The sequence below is a fragment of the Bombina bombina genome, chromosome 9, assembly GCF_027579735.1.
Source record: "Bombina bombina isolate aBomBom1 chromosome 9, aBomBom1.pri, whole genome shotgun sequence".
Lineage (NCBI taxonomy): Eukaryota > Metazoa > Chordata > Amphibia > Anura > Bombinatoridae > Bombina > Bombina bombina.
This window is the reverse complement of record NC_069507.1, coordinates 59,199,465-59,222,566: the sequence shown is the minus strand read 5'-3', so window position 1 is coordinate 59,222,566 and position 23,102 is coordinate 59,199,465.

The window sequence follows — 23,102 nt, the reverse complement described above, 5'->3', positions numbered from 1 at the left end:
GCCAAATTGAATTCTCTTCCCTCAACAACAAACTCTTTGTGCCAGTAACTCTTCATCTTGGAGATCGTAAACTCTATACTCAAGGCCTCATTGATTCCGGTGCTGGAGGTATGTTCATAGATTCTACCTTTGCAACCACACACAGAATACCTCTACGTTCTAAAGGGCACTCTGTCAAGGTCTCCACTGTCATCAGGGGTCCTGGACTCATTCAGTTTTCTACCAGGGCATTACTATTTTCCATTGGAGTTCTCCATTATGAAACAATTAGTCTTGATGTCATTCCAACTCCCCAATTTCCCATAATCTTGGGTCTCCCCTGGCTCCAGTTACACAAACCTACGTTTTCTTGGGCACAAGGTGAACTCACTTCTTGGGGTTCTTCATGTTTGATCAACTATTTACATACTTCCGTCAAACGACCAGTCACCATTGCACTCGCTACTGAAACCTCTAACTCCTTACCCATTCCCTACCTGGACTTTCTTGATGTTTTTTCCAAAAAAGAGGTAGAACGCCTTCCTCCACATTGTTCCTTCGATTGTCCCATAGACTTGCTCCCTGGAGCTCCTTTGCCCCGTGGCAAGACTTATCCTCTTTCCAGACCTGAACATCTAGCCCTGGAAGAGTATATCAAGGATAAACTGGCTAGAGGTTTTATAAGACCGTCTTCACCTGTGGGGGCTGGCTTCTTTTTTGTGGAAAAAAAGGACGGAGGTCTTCGACCCTGTATAGACATTAGAGGTCTAAATCAGATCACTGTAAAGAACAGTTATCCATTACCCCTAATTCCCGAATTGTTCACCTATCTGCAAAGATCCACTATATTTACCAAATTGGATCTTTGAGGCGCATACAACCTCATCCGAATGCGCATGGGGGATGAATGGAAAACAGCTTTTAATACCCGCTTTTGGCATTACAAATATCTGGTCATGCCTTTTGGGCTCTGCAATGCCCCCACAGTGTTCCAACACTTTGTGAATGAGATTTTCCGGGATTATCTGAATGTCTTTGTCATCATCTACCTTGACGATATCCTCATCTTTTCACAAAACTATCAAGATCATGTATCCCATGTCAGGAAAGTACTTCAACGTCTTAGAGATAATCATCTTTTTGCCAAGATGGAAAAATGTTCTTTTCACCAGGACTCTGTTCCCTTTCTAGGATATGTAATATCTAAAACTGGCTTCGAAATGGATCTAACTAAACTTAATTCCATACTCGAATGGTCTACACCTGACTCCCTTAAAGCTCTCCAGCATTTCCTGGGCTTCGCCAGTTACTACAGGAAGTTTGTCAAAGGTTTTGCCACCATTACGGCACCCCTTATTTCCCTGACAAAAAAGGACAAAACTGCAAAGAGTGGACCCCTGATGCTATTCAGGCTTTTGATTCTCTAAAAAAGGCTTTTGCTTCTGCACCCATTCTTCGTCATCCTAATCCTGAATACCAATTTATCCTGGAAGTGGATGCTTCCTCAGTAGATGCAGGAGCAGTCCTTTCTCAACGTATTCCTGAGTCTGGCAAGATTCATCCAGTCGGTTTCTTCTGCAAGAAGTTCACCTCTTCAGAATTAAACTATGATTTGGGAAACAAGGAGTTGCTGGCCATCAAAATGGTATTAGACGAATGGAGACATTGGTTAGAGGGTACTATTCAACCCTTCTTGATCCTTACTGATCATAAGAATCTACTTTATCTCCAGACAGCCAAACGTTTAAATTCCCGGCAAGCTCAATGGTCCTTTTTTTTCTCTCGGTTCCACTATGTTTTATCCTACATCTCCGGCATGAAGAATATCAAGACTGATGCTTTGTCAAGGCAGTTCCAATCCACTAATTCTCCAGAATCTGGCAATATTCTCCATCCTCATGAGATCATGGGGGGTAGTTATCAAGCCGTCAACCTCAAATACGCTGCGTATTCCGCAGCGTATTTGTGGCGAGGCTGATACGCCTTAGTTATCAAAGGCTCGAGACCGGCAAAAGTAGAATTTTGTGACGTCAGCTTCGATCCGCCGGACTCAGTCCGACACAGATCGATTCTTACGTCACTCCAGATGTTCCGCACACAAGTGCGGCACATTCTCACTACTTTTGCTAGCTATCAAAAAACTAGCAGGTACGCTCGGCACTTTTACGGCCCAGCGTACCTGGTTTTCAAAGCGCCAGCCTGGAGGCGGCGGATCCCATAGGAATCAATGGGAGTCTGACCATAGCGAAAGTACAAGTTCGCTGCTGACAGACATCCCATTGATTTCTATGGGAGCTGTCTACACCTAACACCCTAACATGTACCCCGAGTCTAAACACCCCTAATCTGACCCCCCCTACACCGCCGCAACTAAATAAAGTTATTACCCCCTAAACCGCCGCTCCCGGAGCCCACCGCAACTATAATAAATGTATTAACCCCTAACCCGCCGCTCCCTGAACCCGCCGCAACCTATATTAAATGTATTAACCCCTATCCTGCCCCCCCTACACCGTCGCCACCTATAATACATTTATTAACCCCTATCCTGCCCCCCACTACGCCGCCGCCACTGTAATAAAATGATTAACCCCTAAACCTAACCCTAACCCTAACGCCCCCTAACTTAAATATTAATTAAATAAATCTAAATAAATTAACTCTTATTAACTAAATGAATCCTATTTAAAACTAAATACTTACCTTTAAAATAAACCCTAATATAGCTACAATATAAATAATAATTATATTCTAGCTATCTTAGGATTTTTTTTTATTTTACAGGTACCTTTCAATTTATTTTAACTAGGTACAATAACTATTAAATAGTTATTAACTATTTAATAGCTTACCTAGCTAAAATAAAGAGAAATGTACCTGTGAAATAAATCCTAACCTAAGTTACAATTACACCTAACACTACACTATACTTTAATAAATTATTCCTATTTAAAAATAAATACTTACCTGTAAAATAAACCCTAAGATAGCTACAATGTAATTAATAATTATATTATAGCTATCTTAGGATTTATATTTATTTTACAGGTAACTTTGTATTTATTTTAGCTAGTTAGAATAGTTATTAAATAGTTATTAACTATTTAATAACTACCTAGCTAAAAGAAATACAAAATTACCTGTAAAATAAATCCTAACTTAAGTTACAATTAAACCTAATACTACACTATCATTAAATTAACTAAATAAACTACCTACAAAGAACTACAATGAAATACAATTACATAAACTAACTAAAGTACAAAAAATAAAAAAAGCTAAGTTACAAAAATTAAAAAATTAAGTTACAAACATGTTAAAAATATTACAACAATTTTAAGCTACTTACACCTAATCTAAGCCCCCTAATAAAATAACAAACCCCCCCAAAATAAAAAAAATCCCTACCCTATTCTAAATTACATAAATTTCAAAGCTCTTTTACCTTACCAGCCCTTAAAAGGGCCATTTGTGGGGGCATGCCCCAAAAAGTTCAGCTCTTTTGCCTGTAAAATAAAAATACAACCCCCCCCCAACATTAAAACCCACCACCCACATACCCCTAATCTAACCCAAACCCCCCTTACAAAAACCTAACACTAATCCCCTGAAGATCATCCTACCTTGAGTCGTCTTCACTCAGCCGAGCCACCGATGGAACTGAAGAGGACATCCGGAGCGGAAGAAGTTAATCCTCCAAGCGGCGCTGAAGAAATCTTCCATCCGATGAAGTCATCATCCAGGCGGCGCTGAAGAAGTCTTCGATCCGGCCGATGTCATCTTCAAAGAGGCGCTGAAGAGGTCTTCTATCCGGGCGAAGTCATCTTCCAAGCCGGGTCTTGAATCTTCCTTCCGCCGACGCGGAACCACCTTCTTCACCGACGGACTACGACGAATGACGGCTCCTTTAAGGGACGTCATCCAAGATGGCGTCCCCTCAATTCCGATTGGCTGATAGGATTCTATCAGCCAATCGGAATTAAGGTAGGAAAATCTGATTGGCTGATGGAATCAGCCAATCAGATTCAAGTTCAATCCGATTGGCTGATCCAATCAGCCAATCAGATTGAGCTCGCATTCTATTGGCTGATCGGAACAGCCAATAGAATGCGAGCTCAATCTGATTGGCTGATTCCATCAGCCAATCAGATTTTCCTACCTTAATTCCGATTGGCTGATAGAATCCTATCAGCCAATCGGAATTGAGGGGACGCCATCTTGGATGACGTCCCTTAAAGGAGCCGTCATTCGTCGTAGTCCGTCGGTGAAGAAGGTGGTTCCGCGTCGGCGGAAGGAAGATTGAAGACCCGGCTTGGAAGATGACTTCGCCCGGATAGAAGACCTCTTCAGCGCCTCTTTGAAGATGACATCGGCCGGATCGAAGACTTCTTCAGCGCCGCTTGGAGGATTAACTTCTTCCGCTCCGGATGTCCTCTTCAGTTCCATCGGTGGCTCGGCTGAGTGAAGACGACTCAAGGTAGGATGATCTTCAGGGGATTAGTGTTAGGTTTTTGTAAGGGGGGTTTGGGTTAGATTAGGGGTATGTGGGTGGTGGGTTTTAATGTTGGGGGGGGGTTGTATTTTTATTTTACAGGCAAAAGAGCTGAACTTTTTGGGGCATGCCCCCACAAATGGCCCTTTTAAGGGCTGGTAAGGTAAAAGAGCTTTGAAATTTATGTAATTTAGAATAGGGTAGGGATTTTTTTTATTTTGGGGGGGTTTGTTATTTTATTAGGGGGCTTAGATTAGGTGTAAGTAGCTTAAAATTGTTGTAATATTTTTAACATGTTTGTAACTTAATTTTTTATTTTTTGTAACTTAGCTTTTTTTATTTTTTGTACTTTAGTTAGTTTATGTAATTGTATTTCATTGTAGTTCTTTGTAGGTAGTTTATTTAGTTAATTTAATGATAGTGTAGTATTAGGTTTAATTGTAACTTAAGTTAGGATTTATTTTACAGGTAATTTTGTATTTCTTTTAGCTAGGTAGTTATTAAATAGTTAATAACTATTTAATAACTATTCTAACTAGCTAAAATAAATACAAAGTTACCTGTAAAATAAATATAAATCCTAAGATAGCTATAATATAATTATTAATTACATTGTAGCTATCTTAGGGTTTATTTTACAGGTAAGTATTTATTTTTAAATAGGAATAATTTATTAAAGTATAGTGTAGTGTTAGGTGTAATTGTAACTTAGGTTAGGATTTATTTCACAGGTAAATTTCTCTTTATTTTAGCTAGGTAAGCTATTAAATAGTTAATAACTATTTAATAGTTATTGTACATGGTTAAAATAAATTGAAAGTTACCTGTAAAATAAAAATAAATCCTAAGATAGCTAGAATATAATTATTATTTATATTGTAGCTATATTAGGGTTTATTTTAAAGGTAAGTATTTAGTTTTAAATAGGATTCATTTAGTTAATAAGAGTTAATTTATTTAGATGTATTTAATTAATATTTAAGTTAGGGGGGCGTTATGGTTAGGGTTAGACTTAGGTTTAGGGGTTAATCATTTTATTACAGTGGCGGCGGCGTAGTGGGGGGCAGGATAGGGGTTAATAAATTTATTATAGGTTGCGGCGGGTTCATGGAGCGGCGGTTTAGGGGTTAAACTATTTATTTAGTTGCGGAGAGGTGCGGGATCAGCAGGATAGGGGTTAATAATTTTATAATAGAGGGCGACGGTATAGGGGGGCAGGATAGGGGTTACTAGGTATAATGTAGGTGGCAGCGGTGTCCGGGAGCGGCGGTTTAGGGGTTAATACATTTATAAGACTTGCGGCGGGGTCTAGGAGCGGCGGTTTAGGGGTTAGTAACTTTATTTAGTTGCGGGGGCCTCCGGGGGCGCCGGTATAGGGGGTAGAACAGTGTAGTTTAGTGTGAGTGCTTAGTGATAGGCTAGCAATAAAGCTGGGAAAAAGCCGAAGGGCAGCGAGATCGGATGAGTGATAACTGTCACAGTCCGCTGCTCATCGCCCCGCGGCTTTTTGACAGCTTTATTTGATAACTTAGGCGAACGTATTCAAGGTCCGCGGCGGCGAAGGTAGGCGAGCTTAGGCGGACGTATTGGGCCGGCGAAGCCAGAAAAGTAGACGGCTTGATAAGTAGCCCCCCATAGCTCAACTATCGGTCTCTACCTTACAAGAATTACAAGCTGTTCAAAAGGACCTTCCCTCCACTTGCAAACCCCCTGTTGGTCTACTTTATGTTCCTGAGCACCTTCGATCTAAATTGTTACTATGGGCTCATGACAATCCCCTTTCCGGACATCCTGGTATCAGCAATGCTATTTGGAACCTTAAGCAACATGTCTGGTGGCCCTCTTTAACTTGTGACATCAAAGTTTATGTTTCTGCTTGCACTGTATGTGCATCCAACAAGATACCTCATCATTTACCTTCTGGCTTACTCCAAACTCTCCCTATTCCTCATCAGCCTTGGACTCATTTATCCATGGATTTTGTTACTGATCTCTCTCTCTCAGCAGGAAACAATACTGTTTGGGTTATTGTTGACAGATTCAACAAATCTGCCCATTTTGTGCCATTGTCTGGCTTACCCTCTGCTAAAACCCTTTCCGAACTTTTTATTCAGCATGTTGTGAGACTGCATGGTTTCCCACTTGATATCATCTCTGAAAGGGGGGTTCAGTTTGTTTCTCAGTTTTGTAAATCTCTTTGTAAACAATTTGGTACTTCCATCTCTTTGTCTACATCTCATCACCCACAGTCCAATGGCCAAACCGAGAGGGTCAACCAGTGCTTGGAAACATATCTCAGGCATTATGTGGAGCTCGACTCTAACTGGACCCACTACTTGCCTCTCGCTGAATTAGCTCACAATGCCCGATACAACACTTCTCTTAAAACCTCATCCTTTAAAGCAGTATACGGATTTCAACCTAGAACGTTTCCACTTTGTACCTCATCTTCTGAAATTCCCGCTGCTGATCTCTCTGTCTGCAGACTTTGTTGCCATTGGCAGAAAAAACGCTTTCTCCTCACTAAAGCTTCTAACCAACATAAATTCTATGCTGATCGCAAAGAAAAGGAGGCCCCCAAGTATCGTCCTGGAGACAAGGTTTGGGTTTCTGCGTGTCATCTTCGTCTCAAGCAACCTTCTACTAAACTGGGACCACGCTATGTGGGTCCTTTCCGGATATTGAGTCAGGTTTGCTCTACTGCCTATCGTATTGCACTTCCTAAGACTCTTAAACCCCATCCAGTTTTTCACGTCTCTCTTCTTAAACCAGCCACTTTTAATAGATATTCCAAACATAGGACCAATCCTCCACCTCTTCTAGTTCATGGACTACCTGAGTTTGAAGTCAGTCATATCATAGATTCCAAACTTCGTGGCAAGTTTTTGTCCACTGGAAAGGTTATCCTGTCATGGAGCGGTATTGGGAGCCAGCTCGTCAAGTTCATGCTCCTGCTTTGCTTAAAGCTTTTCATAAGGCTCATCCTTCCAAACCTGGTCCTATCCCCCGGAGGGGTCATTGAGGAGGGGGTGCTGTCATGATCTGATTATTGCCGTATCGCTGCAGGTCCCGGAACTCTCTCTGTATCTCGCGTCATGTTGCCTAGCAATGTGACGCGGTCTTCCTGTGTTACGCCCCCACACGTCACCGGCCTTTAAATCTTTGGCGGGACTCTCCTCTGGTGCCCGTTTGTCGGATAGCGTTCCTGCTTCCTGCTTCTTGGCTCCGTAAGTGTTTTCTCTACTACCTGCTTTTTGGACATTGACCATTGCTTTGCCTGACCACTCTGCTGCCTCATCCTTAAACCTGCTTAAAGCGACATTGACCATTGCTTTGCCGGACCACTCTAACGGATTATCCTCTGCCTGCTTTAAAGTGATACTGACCTCTGCTTTGCCTGACCACTCTAAGGGATCATCCTCTGCCTGCTCAAAAGTGATACTGACCTCTGCTTTGCCTGACTACTCTTACGGATCATCCTCAACCTGCTTTAAAGTTTCTGTACCTTGTACTCCCTTATCTCATCTAGAGACTGTTCCGTGTCCCTGCATCACCTGTGAGTACACAGTTTTATTTTCCTGCATAATAACTGTTTTTTGTTTCTTTCCTGAGTGGGTCAGGTCCTGGTTTCCTCTCAGTGTGCTAGCGTGTGTTTTATAATATCACTCTAGCAGTTGGGTCTAATCCTGGACTGATTCTTTACGGCTGACACTTCCCTTGTAGGCTGACCAGTGTTACAGTCCAACACCTGGAGTCGGAGAGCTAAATGATAACAGTCCGACTCCCAGACCTCAAGTTCCATTCATTATCTCATAATAGCACATTCTAGAACTGTGCAGAAAGTTTAGATGATGTGTCAAGAGGAGCATATTTATATTATTTAGGGTCAGAATACGGGTGGAGCGCTAACACATATAGACACACATAAACACATAAATATATATGTACACATATAGACACACATAAACACATAAATATATATGTACACATATAGACACACATAAACACATAAATATAAATGTACACATATAGACACACATAAACACATAAATATATATGTACACATATAGACACACATAACACATAAATATATATGTACACATATAGACACACATAAACACATAAATATATATGTACACATCTAGACACACATAAACACATAAATATATATGTACACATATAGACACACATAAACACATAAATATATATGTACACATATAGACACACATAAACACATAAATATATATGTACACATATAGACACACATAAACACATAAATATATATGTACACATATAGACACACATAAACACATAAATATATATGTACACATATAGACATATATAGATGTGCATTGGAGCCCTTTGAAGTTAAGTAGCTGAAAACATGTAAAACCATATTTATTCAATATTCATATTTATTAAAATGTTATACTGTTTATTTTCTGTAAATATTTGACATTAAAATGTTCTTCCCATAGCAGAATATGTTCTAAGTATTTATAAATAGATATTCATATATATATATATATGTGTGTGTGTGTATCTCTCTGCTACTCAACCCTCACTCTCTGCTATTCAGACCTGTCTCTGCTTTTCAACTCTCTTTCCAATGTTCAACTGCTCTCTGATGTTCAATTGCTCTCTCTCTGCAGATTAACTCTGTCTCTGCTACTCAATCCTCTCTTTGCTAATAAGCTGCCCACTCCCACTCCAAAAATGAAACTTCAGTCTGTTGGTATCCTCAGCAGCAGTACACTATTGGCAGCTAGCTGAACACATCATGTGTCCGAATGACAAAAGGCATATATGTGCATCCACCAATCAGCAGCTAACCTCCCTAAAGCACATGTCTGCTCCTGAGCCTACCTAGGTACACTTTTCAAGAGAACGAAGCAAAATAGAGAATAGAAGTAAATTAGAAAGTTGCTTAAAATTACTGCTCTATCTGAATTGTGGAAGTGTAATCTTGACTTTACGGTCCCTTTAAATCTGGACCCCCACCAGTGAAATGGCATCTACAAATCAAGCACAATATCTGCAAACATGAGTTACAACCAAAAGCGTTTGTGCTTAGTTCCTCTGTATCCTGCAGCTCTTTCTACGACCAAAGACTCACTCCATAAAGTAATAGCGTATCATTAAACTGCAACACCATTCGCTAAGTGTCTATTAGGTTATACACCTGCTGCCTGGCAGGAGAAGGAGAGAATCATACAGCGTCCTTTGGAAAATGTTTCTAAATGGTATGTTCCAATCATTATAAAATAACTGTCTGAGCATGGAGAGCTACTCAAAGGTAAATTAAACATCTTCAAACTTGTAATGGCAAATACAACCAGCAACAGCATATCTGCCCAGTAATGCAAATAGAGGATAGACTGAGCAGGGTTACACAGATTACAAAGGTGAGTGCTTTATCTGCAATAATAGGAAACTCTGCAATTACATTATAGCTTATTCACTGAAATGTGTAGCTCACTCTTTACTGACTATGTTCCCCAGAATAGCAATAAAGGGGCATTATTTTGCAAAAATGACATGCTCTATATCATTAGAATATGCAATCAATTTCTGCACTATCAATGCTGCAACTCTAGTGGAGTGCTATCATTTTCGCTCAAGCGATATCAGGTTTTTGCGTTTGCGCGCAAGTTAAATTACGCTTGTATTACAAGTTGAAAGTAAATGTGAACGCGTGATTTACACCAGAATGATTACCCTGACTTCAGAGCTCTGGTAAACTGTTTCACAAAACTCAAACATGTCACAAAACACATCAAAAATACATTACACAGTACAGTTAAAGTGAATGTAAATTTTCCCGTTTCAAGGAGTCAATTATAATTCATAATCAGTGTATTAGTCAAAACGCAATTTTTTCCCCCCAAAATTCGCAAAATATCACATTATATTTAAAATGCAAACTTATCTCCGTTTTCGCTTCTAGCTCCTCCTATCCATTTCTTCCTTTATTTCTTCCGCCTAACGTATAGAGCGGTCCCACCCGCTCTATGACGTGTTCGAAAAGCTCGTTCACGATGTGTTGTTTTTTTGCGCATGCGTTTAACATTCAGTGCCTGATTTGCGCATGCGTTATTAAATTCTCTGTGTATCCAGGAAGCAAATGACTGCTGCATTGTTATGCGTATGCTTAAATCGTGTACGCGCAGCGCTTCTGAATCAAACAGCAGTTGGTTTCGCATGCGCATAAAGAAAGACGCATGCGCATAAAGAGATAGTGACGTCTCCGAAAAGGGGCTGGACGCCACGGGGTATGATTGATTATTAGTAGACTACAGTGTCAATCAACCTTCAAAATGCGGTCAAAAATGGCGGGCGGAGGAAGCGAGCAAGATGATTAACAGTAAATAAGTATATAGATCGATATAATTATACATTTAAAAAAAATGATGAATTAAACTTAACTTAATTTTGAATGATAAACAAATTGAAATTGTGTGATAGCATTGACTTTACATCCACTTTAAACTCGTAATAACACTATATAATCAAAAATTATTTTTAAAAAAATATTGCACACAAAAGTTATATAGGCTCAAAGATATGGAACCTCAGGTGTTAGAAGAAAAAAAAGGCAGGCAAAGAGCTTTAGCTTAGAGATACCTACAAATACATGTGAAAACAGTTTACTTTCAACTCATAATTTTCCGAATCGAAATTCGGACGAATTCGCCAAATTCAGAGATTACAATCGATTCGAATTTCCGAATTACCCTAGCAATGAAACTAAACTAATACGAATGCATTTGTAACGAATAAATCCGAATTAGTTTTGGATTTATTTGTTACATTCGAATGGCCATGGACTAATCACAGTTCAATATAAAAAATAAATTTAGTGAGATTTAGTGAGATAGAATAGTGAAATAATTACGTTTCTGTAACTTGGAACCATCTGAATCAACATAACACATACCGAACTTCCGAATTTATGAATCGAATCCGAAACGGATACATCCGAATTTATTCGAATCCGAATGAATCTGAAATGTATCTGAATTCAAATCGATCCGAAGCGAAATTCGAAAAAATCTGAATCGGTCTGAAACTAACCGAAACAAATTTTTCCGCTGTGCACAAGTCTACAAAAAGCTTACTTCTAGCGCAGTTAACGCTCGAGCGGGAGCGTTAATTAGCGCTCTACTCGTAATCTGTCCCTAAATTGGATAACAGTAGCAGTTTGCACATTTTTGTTTTTAACTTGGATGAGGGTTTCCTCATGTCCCTTTAAATTTAAAGTGCCATGGGTACACATTCTTAAAAAGATTTGCTCCCTCTGCACTAAAAACACTACTACTCAAAGGAGCATGAAAATCAAAATTAAACTTTATTGGTTCAAATACAGAATGTAATTATAAGATGCTTTTTACTTTACTTTATTATCTAATTTGATTAATTCTCTTGGTATCTTTTGTTGAAAAGCATACCTAGGTACGCTCAGGAAGCAGCAATCCACTACTGGGAGGAGATAGTTGCTGATTGATGGTACCTCTTGTCATTGGTTCACCATATGTGTTTGGCTAACTCCCAGTAGAGTGTTGCTGCTCTTTGCAGGGGTTAAAGACCTGGTTATATGCAAACCAAACAATAGAGCAATGATAAAATGCTCTAACACAGCTTTCTTTTTCCACTTTTATGCTGATTGAAGGAGTATCAAATTTAATTGATGCTGTCAAACATTTATTGAAATATTTTTAACACATTCAAACATAATATTTGAACATTCAAATGTTTTCATTCAATATTTCAAATCTATGAGAAATTGGAAGCTGTGAGTATTGGGTTTTGAAGCTCAAAAGTAGCCTTCACTATCAAATATTGAAACTTTTTGGTATACTATAGACCAGGGGTCAGCAACCTTGGCACCCCAAATGTTTTGAAACTACATTTCCCATAATTCTCAGCCAGCCTAAAGAGTGCCTGAGCATCATGGGAAATGTATTTTCAAAACATCTGGGGTGCCAAGGTTTCTGACCCCTGCTATAGTAGACCATTGATTTCGGAACTACATTTCCCATGATGCTCAACTAGACTACTGAGTGCCTAAGCATCATGGGAAATGTAGTTCCAAAACATTTGGGGTGCCAAGGTTAACTACAACTGCTATGACCCATCTGTAATTATTTGATATGAGATAAATCTCTGGGATTCATGCGTACACCATTCTTCATCTAAGCCTCTTCCTTGCTAAGAGCCTTTAAAGTATTGTGTCCAATCACAGAGGGCATAGTGTATACTTAAACAAATGTGGGTGATTAAGGCCATGCCCTGTTGTTAACCTTTCTATCCTGACATGCTTTGTAGCAGGCTATTTGCACAGGTGTTGGGCAGCATATGTTTTCAATACCACCCACCTCCCATACACCAGTCAATAAAATGTCACTGTAGAACATTCCCACACTATGCAGAATTGCTGGGCCTCATTTAAAAATAGTCAGTAGATATAACCTGACTATGCATACAGCAAACAGAGGTAGATTATATTCCAGTTTAAATGATTATCACATAATTCAGATACAGAAATTACCATACAGCTAGATTACTAGCCGTACTAGCGTACCATACTAGCATTAAGGCTCTTTTTCACTACCGCTGGTATTACAAGTTTTGCAGGTTTAGGGGCACCACACACTTTTTTGGTAATAACGCAATGTAACTACTGCAGCTTTCAAAAAGTCCTTTTTCAATGGGACTTCCTTTGCGCCGGTATTACGAGTGTGCCTGGGAGGCCAAAAAGTGAGCGGTACAGCCTATACCATCACGATCCATACCGTAAACTGAAAGTCAGTAGTTATGGGTTTTATTCTACAACGCCGTAACATAAAAGTCATAACTAAAGTGCTAAAAAGTACACTAACACCTATAAACTACCTTTTAACCCCTAAACCGAGGCCCTCCCACATCGCAAACACTAAAATAAAATGATTAATCCCTAATCTGCCGCTCTGGACATCGCTGCCACTATAATAAACATATTAACCCCTAAACCGCCGTACTCCCGCATCGCAAACACTAGTTAAATATTATTAACCCCTAATCTGCTGCCCCCAACGTCGCCGCCACTATACTAAAGTTATTAACCCCTAAACCTAACCCTAACACCCACTTATTTTAATGTAATTAAAATAAATCTAAATAAAACCTACTATTATACTGTGAAATAAAAATAAAACCTAAGATAGCTACAATGTAACTATTAGTTATATTGTAGCTAGCTTAGGGTTTATTTTACAGGTAAGTATTTAGTTTTAAATAGGAATTAGTTAGTTAATAACTTTAGTATAGTGGCGGCGGTGTCGGGGGCGGCAGATTAGGGGTTAATAAGTGTAGGTAGGTGGCGGCGATGTCGGGGGCGGCAGATTAGGGGTTAATAAGTGTAATGTAGGTGGCGGCGATGTTGGGGGCGGCAGATTAGGGGTTAATAAGTGTAATATAGATGTCGGCGATGTCGGGGGTGGCAAATTAGGGGTGTTTAGACTCAGGGTTTAAGTTAGGGTGTTAGGTGTAAACATAAATTTTCTTACCCCATAGGAATCAATGGGGCTGCATTACGGAGCTTTATGCTCCTTTATTGCAGGTGTTAGGCTTTTTTTTTAGCTGGCTCTCCCCATTGATGTCTATGGGGAAATCGTGCACGAGCACGTAAAACCAGCTCAAAGCGGTGCTTTGGAGTGCGGTATGGAGCTCAATTTTGCTTTACGCTCACTTATTGCCTGCTAACGCTGGGTTTTTGTAAACCTGTAATAGCAGCGCTATAGGGAGGTGAGCGGTGACAATAACTTGCAAATTAGCACCGAGCCGCTCATAACGCAAAACTCGTAATCTAGCCTTTAAAACATCATTGCAAGAATTTCAATTTAAAAAAATAAACAAATCAGAATATAAACATGTTGATTTAATTTTTTTGCCTGAAATAAAGGGGAACTGAAAAAAATACTTGAAATGAAATTAATCCGGCAGTATGAAGTATATATTTCCTTATAATGCACGTTGGGTTATAGGTACTTCCTACTAATGCTTATTGGCTGATAGATACTTCCTGCAAATGTTCATTGGCTGATATGTACTTCCTGGTATTTTGTATAAATGCTGCTATTCCTGCTTTAAGGGAGCATTTTGTAGAAAAATCTGTGAAAAAGATTTCCAATTGGAATATGATCTATCTACCATAATCTAATCTATCTACCAAAATGCTACATAAAGTCATTATGAATTTAGAGATAAGTGAGACATACATGTGACCTGTTACATTTTTGTGACTGTTTTGCACCATTAAAGGATCAGTGTACTGTAAACTTGTTTCTCCTTAATGTGTTTCCAATTACTTGTTATACCTTCTGCAGAGTGTAAAATATGTGGGAAATTGTTTCCTAAGGTATATTTTTGTATATGAAATAGCTGTTTCTGCTAATTGAAACCACAACTCAATACAATGGGCTAATCTTGTAGGGAGAGAATACACTATTATCTTATCTGGCTAATTATTTACACAAAGTTCTTCTTATCTTCTTTATTACTGTTTACTCAAAGGCCTATACTAAGGGGCCAATTTATCATGGCTCGAATAGGGCCAAATACCCCTGTTTCCACACGAGCCTTCACTATTTCTTAAGACCGCTGTTCCTTAACTCGTTTGCTGCCTCTGAGGCTGAGGACATCAATCCGCCCGATCGTGTACGATCGGGTTGATTGACACCCCCTGCTAGCGGCACATTGGCAGCAAATCTGCAGGGGGCGGCATTGCATAAGCAGTTCACCAGAACTGATTGTGCAATGTTAAATGCCGACAGCATATGCTGTCGGCATTCAGCAATGTCTGGCGGACATGATCCGCTACAGCGGATCATGTCCACCAGACATTGATAAATCGGCCCCTTAGAGAGAACAATTGAAATGAACATTTTAGTACCTCTCTGTTACAGCCCCCACTGGGAGCATTATTTTATCTAAACCCTTGTTTACATTTTTTTTTACCTTAACTTAAAGGGACAGTCAGATCAAAATTAAAATTGTATGATTCAGATAGGGCATGCAATTTTAAACAACTTTCCAATTTACTTTTATCATCAAATTTGCTTTGTTCTCTTGGTATTCGTTGTTGAAAGCTAAACCTAGGTAGGCTTATATGCTAATTTCTAAGCCCTTGAAGGCCGCCTCTTATCTCAGTGCATTGTAACAGTTTTTCACTGCTAGACAGTGTAAATTCCTGTGTGCCATATAGATAATATTGTGCTCACTCCTGTGGAGTTACCTACCTGAGTCAGCGCTGATTGGCTGTCAAAAGAACTGAAATAAGGGGGCAGTCTGCAAAGGTTTAGATACAAGGTAATTACAGAGGTAAAAAGTATATTAATATAACAGTGTTGGTAATGCAAAACTGGGGAATGGGTAATAAAGGGATTATCTATCTTTTTAAACAATAACAATTCTGTCCCTTTAAGTTCAGAAATTTTAGGTATAGGTGGGAATAAAATAGGCAAAGTCAGCTATGGTGAAGGATTTATTTGTAAAGCATTTAATACACTCCAGTAGGTAAAATGGATAATTGAAAACACTTTAAAGGAAAGAAAATATTAGAGTACACTTTCCCGTTAACTCTAGTAAAGTTTGCCTATTGGTTTTATTTGAACATAATAAGATCAGTAATGTGAAGTCAGAGGGTTTATGAATTTTCATTAATTGTATGTGTGCAATATTCATATTTCATGTCAGGTTTTGCGTGGTTTTTTTTTTGCAGTTTTCACGCTCCATCGAAGTCTAAGGGAATATACATGAACGCGGTCACGATATTCAAAGTTCCACTTTTTGTGCGAGTCAGGATTTTGCTTGTGCACTAACTTTTTACTTTTAACTATACGAGTGCAACCCAACGCACGTAAAAATCCTCAGTTTAGCAATGTTAATGCGTGAGCAGGATCGCAAAATAGTGCTCCACTTGTAAGCTAGCCCTAAATGTCACAAATGAACCTGTTGAACAGGAATACCTAGTGTGTTGCAGGTAGGAAGAGATAGTGGAAGAAAGTTGGGTGGGAAAATGGGGGCCAGATCTAAATCTCTGGAGGGCCACAGTGTCACCCCATGTCATATTTTGGACAATCCTCATCAATAGGAAGTGCTAACTATTTCATGTAAATTGTACCTGATTGTAACTACAGATAATTTGAATGTCTAGTTTCTCGCTGGTAAACAAGGGACGTTTATTATACACAGGAACCAATTTCTATATCTTTCTACAACACAACTATGTGATAAAAAAATGGTCTCTGTTCTTCTCTCACTGGCAGTATCTCTCATTTCTAATGATTCTTCAACCAATGTATGACTTCAGTTTGGAAGAACTAATAAATATATTTGATCTATGAAACAAAACAGATAAAATAAATAGTAGTGACAGTCATTGTGCTACAATTTGGCCAATATTTTGGCTTATTCAAGCTGCTGAAGATGATGTGTTGATCCACAGTAGAGGTCAACTCTGGGTCTCTCGTTTATATTTTATGGCTTGTATAGCCTTGCTAAAAGGTGAGCTATTAAAATCACATTATACAAGGGAAGAGATTTGCATGGCCAAATACAAGTGATGTGAAAGCAGAGCCTGAAATTCTTCCTTCTCTGTCCAATTCACCTTTCCTGAGCCAGCTGCGTCCTCCTTACTGTCTCTTTTGCAGGCCAGAGGTGTTAGCTTGAGCTGGTACTTTGCCTGCTCTCCCCCTTTCTCATTAAGAGCGTTAATGCCCCTTTTGATTGCGAGCAAATGCCAGGGTTCTGACTTTTCCAAGGCCGTTATCCCAGGTCGTCGGATGAAAGGGCCAGATTGGTTTATTGGAAGCTGACACCCCCTTTAAGCTGAATAAAGCAGAAAATAGGAAACAAGAGCAAACAAAAACTAAACTATGAGTGTTATAAATTGTTTAATGCAAAACTGGCAAAGATATTAACTCTTTATGTACTTAATTTAGCTTTTCATGTATTATTACAGTATGCTGCTAGGTGTTTTATCAATATGTTGGATTTGTCTGCTTTCTATTGAAACCACCTAAGTAACCATGTCACTGCAGAGCAACAACCTAAGTAACCATGTCACTGCAGAGCAACAACCTAAGTAACCATGTCACTGCAGAGCAACAACCTAAGTAACCATGTCACTGCTGAGCAACAACCTAAGTAACCATGTCACTGCAGAGCAACAACCTAAGTAACCATGTCACTGCAGAGCAACAACCTAAGTAACCATGTCACCGCAAAGCAACAACACTAAGTAACCATGTCACCGCAAAGCAACAACACTAAGTAACCATGTCACCGCAAAGCAACAAAACTAAGGGCTCGATGATATATTGTTCGCCAGCTCAAACTTTCTTTTTCTCGCTGACACTCGCAGGGCTGTCCCGGTGCAATGATCGTAAAAAAGGGGCAGTCCCTGCGAGTTGCGAGATGGCTCCTATTTAAAGTAATGGAGCTCGCTGGATAGGGAAACTTCGCTCCTTAGTGCAAAGTTATCAGGGAGCAGGGGAGCACTTTAAAATTAAAATCCTGCAGCCAATATAATTCACATTACGCTGCTTTCTGCTTATAGCATCTTACATTCACCTATATTTTAGTATGCATTTGTTTTTCTATTGGGGTTATAAGTGTTCGTATTGTTTTGACAAAAGCTCGCCACCTTTTTAGTTGGCGAGAAAAAACTGTGAGATCTGCAGTGTGAAAATCTTTATAGAATTACGCTGGAATTAGTGAGACATTGTCATATACGCCCATGGAACGCCCATATTCAGCCCATTTTACGAAAAAACAACAATTGCGCTTTACATTTTGTATTTATAAATTAAAATTTCTGTGTGATTTTTGCACATTCAGTGTACTACAATTACGATTTACGCTGTGAATATTTAATTTGATTTATTCATGTGTAAATTAGATACTAATTTTACGTTTTTGTTAACATACAATTTTTGGTGAAGAATTTTGTTACGATTTTTGATGCACCTTAACAATACAATTTTTCCTGCTTATTTTTGTGTGAATGATTCAAATATTTGTTTTGTATAATGTTTAAAATATGAATTTTGTTGTGCACATTTCATATGAAAATGCAGTATACGCCCCTTAGCGAGACACCCTGTTTTCAGGGTAAAAAATGGCTTTAGATCATTCCACAAGGGAAATAGAAGGACTGGCGAGCATTCTTTAACCCCTTAATAACCACAGCACTTTTCCATTTTCTGTCCGTTTGGGACCAAGGCTATGTTTACATTTCTGTGGTGTTTGTGTTTAACTGTAATTTTCCTCTTACTCGTTTACTGCACCCACACATATTATATACCGTTTTTTTCGCCATTAAATGGACTTTCAAAATATACCATTATTTTCATCATATCTTATAATTTACTATAAAAAAAATTATAAAATATGAGGAAAAAATGGAAAAAAACACACTTTTTCTAACTTTGACACCCAAAATCTGTTACACATCTACAACCACCCAAAAAACACCCATGCTAAATAGTTTCTAAATTTTGTCGTGAGTTTAGAAATACCCAATGTTTACACGTTCTTTGCTTTTTTTGCAAGTTATAGGGCCATAAATAGAAGTAGCACTTTGCTATTTCCAAACCACTTTTTTTCAAAATTAGCGATAGTTACATTGGGACACTGATATCTGTCTGGAATCCCTGAATATCCCTTGACATGTATATATTTTTTTTTAGAAGACATCCCAAAGTATTGATCTAGGCCCATTTTGGTATATTTCATGCCACCATTTCACCGCCAAATGCGATCAAATAAAAAAAATTGTTCCCTTTTTCACAATTTTTTTCACAAACTTTAGGTTTCTCACTGAAATTATTTACAAACAACTTATGCAATTATAGCATAAATGGTTGTAAATGCTTCTCTGGGATCCCCTTTTTTCATAAATAGCAGACATATATGGCTTTGGCTTTGCTTTTTACTAATTAGAAGGCTGCTAAATGCGACTGCGCAACACACGTGTATTATGCCCAGCAGTGAAGGGGTTAATAAGGGAGCATGTAGGGAGCTTCTAGGGTTAATTTTAGCTTCAGTGTAGTGTAGTAGACAACCCCAAGTATTGATCTAGGCCCATTTTGGTATATTTCATGCCACCATTTCACCGCCAAATGCAATCAAATTAAAAAAAACGCTAAATTTTTCACAATTTTAGGTTTCTCACTGAAATTATTTACAAACAGCTTGTGCAATTATGGCACAAATGGTTGTAAATGCTTCTCTGGGATCCCCTTTGTTCAGAAATAGCAGACATATATGACTTTGGCGTTGCTTTTTGGTAATTAGAAGGCCGCTAAGTGCTGCTGCGCATCACACGTGTATTATGGCTAGCAGTGAAGGGGTTAATTAGGTAGTTTGTAGGGAGCTTGCAGGGTTAATTTTAGCTTTAGTGTAGAGATCAGCCTCCCACCTGACACATCAGACCCCCTGATCCCTCCCAAACAGCTCCCTTCCCTCCCCCACACCACAATTGTCCCCACCATCTTAAGTACTGTCAGAAAGTCTGCCAGTACTAAAATAAAAAACCTCCCTGATCCCCCCCAAAACAGCTCTCTAACCCCCCCCCCTCATTGGATCAGCCATTCGGATTGAACTTCAATCTGTTTGGCTGATTGCATCAGCCAATCAGATTTTTCCTACCTTAATTCCGATTGGCTGATAGAATCCTATCAGCTAATCGGAATTCGAGGGACGCCATCTTGGTTGACGTCACTTAAAGGAACCTTCATTCGTCGGGTAGTCATCGGTGGAGAAGGATGTTCCACGCCGGAGGTCTTGAAGATGGAGCCGCTCCTCGTCGGATGGATGAAGATAGAAGATGCTGCTTGGATGAAGATGTCTGCCGGTCCGGATGTCCTCTTCTGCCCAGATAGGATGAAGACTTCTGCTGGTCTGGATGTCCTCTTCTGCCCCATCGGATGAAGACTTCGGCCCGGCTGGGTGAAGACGACTCAAGGTAGGGAGATCTTCAGGGGGGTAGTGTTAGGTTTTTTTTAAGGAGGGTTTGGGTGGGTTAGAGTCGGGGTATGTGGGTAGTGGGTTTTAATGTTGAGGGTTTGTATTTTTTTTTCAGGCAAAAGAGCTGATTACTTTGGGGCATGCTCCGCAAAAAGCCCTTTTAAGGGCTGGTAAAAGAGCTGATTACTTTTTAATGTAGAATAGGGTAGGGACTTTTATTATTTAGTTTTTTTTTATTTTTTATTGGGGGGTATAGATTAGGTGTAATTAGTTTAAAATACTTTTAATATTTTTTAATTTTCTGTAATTTAGTGTTTGTTTTTTTGTAATTTAGTTAGTTTATTTAATTGTATTTAATTGTAGGTATTGGCTAGTAATTTATTTAATTAATTTAATTATAGTGTAGTGTTAGGTTTAATTGTAACTTAGGTTAGCATTTATTTTACAGGTAATTTTGTATTTCTTTTAGCTAGGTAGTTATTAAATAGTTAATAACTATTTAATAACTATTGTACCTAGTTAAAATAAATACAAAGTTACCTGTAAAATAAATATAAATCCTAAAATAGCTACAATGTAATTATTAATTACATTGTAGCTATCTTAGGGTTTATTTTACAGGTAAGTATTTAGTTTTAAATAGGAATAATTTATTTAATAAGAGTAATATTTAATTAGATTTATTTAATTAATATTTAAGTTAGGGGGGTGTTAGGGTTAGTGTTAGACTTAGGTTTAGGGGTTAATAATTTGATTATAGGTTGCGGCAGTATAGGTGGGGCAGGATAGGGGTTAATTAGTTTAATATAGATGGCGGCGGTATAGGGGGGCAGGATAGGGGTTAATAAATTTATTATAGGTGGCGACGGTGTACGGGGGGCAGATTAGGGGTTAATAAATTTAATATAGGTGGCGGCGAGGTCCGGGAGCGGCGGTTTAGGGGTTAAACAATTTATTTAGTTGCGGCGGGGTACAGGATCGGCAGGATAGGGGTTAATAAATTTATTATAGGTGGCGACAGTATAGGGGGGCAGGATAGGGGTTAATAGGTATTATGTAGGTGGCGGAGGGGTCCGGGAGCGGCGGTTTAGGGGTTAATATATTTATTATAGTTGCAGCGGGGTCTAGGAGCAGCGGTTTAGGGTTTAATAACTTTATTTAGTTGCGGGGGGCTCCGGGGGCGGCGGTATAGGGGGTAGAACAGTATAGTATAGTGTGAGTGCTTAGTGACAGCTTATCAATAAAGCTGTAGAAAAGCCGAAGAGCAGAGAGATCAGATGAGTGATAACTATCACAGTCCGCTGCTCATCGCCCCGTACTTGGTGCGCGGCTTTTTGACAGCTTTATTGATAACTTTGGCGAACGTATTCAGGTCCACGGCGGCGATGTGAGACGAGCTTAGGCGAGCGTATTGGGGCCGGCGAAGGCAGGTACGTACGGAGCTTGATAACTAGAGGCCTAAGTAACCATGTAACCGCAAAGCAACAACACTAAGTAACCATGTCACTGTAGAGCAACAACCTAAGTAACCATGTCACTGCCAGAAACAAACTAAGTAACCATGTCACTGCAGAGCAACAAACTAAGTAACCATGTCACCGCAAAGCAACAACACTAAATAACCATGTCACTGCAAAGCAACAACACTAAATAACCATGTCACTCCAAAGCAACAACACTAAGTAACCATGTCACTGCAGAGCAACCACCTTAGTAACCATGTCAATGCAGAGCAACAAACTAAGTAACCATGTCACCGAAAAACAACAACACCAAGTAACCATGTCACTGCAAAGCAACAACACTAAGTAACCATGTCACTGCAAAGCAACAACACTAAGTAACCATGTCACGGCAAAGCAACAACACTAAGTAACCATGTAACCGCAAAGCAACAACACTAAGTAACCATGTCACTGCAGAGCAACAACCTAAGTAACCATGTCACTGCAGAGCAACAACCTAAGTAACCATGTCACTGCCAAGAAACAAACTAAGTAACTATGTCACTGTAGAGCAACCACCTAAGTAACCATGTCACTGCAGAGCAACAAACTAAGTAACCATGTCACCTCAGCGCAACAACACTAAGTAACCATGTCACTGTAGAGCAACAACCTAAGTAACCATGTCACCTCAGAGCAACAACCTAAGTAACCATGTCACTGCAGAGCAACAACCTCAGTAACAATGTAATTGCAGAGCAACAGCCTATGTAACTATGTCACTGCAGAGCAACAACCTCAGTAACAATGTAATTGCAGAGCAACAGCCTATGTAACTATGTCACTGCAGAGCAACAACCTCAGTAACAATGTAATTGCAGAGCAACAGCCTATGTAACTATGTCACTGCAGAGCAAAAACCTCAGTAACAATGTCACTGCAGAGGAACAACCTAAGTAACCAGGTCACTGCAGAGCAAAAACCTCAGTAACAATGTCACTGCAGAGCAACAGCCTAAGTTACCATGTCACTGCAGAACAACAACTTAACTAACCATGTCACTGCAGAACAACAACTTAACTAACCATGTCACTGCAGAGCAACAACTTAACTAACCATGTCACTGCAGAACAACAACTTAACTAACCATGTCACTGCAGAACAACAACTTAACTAAC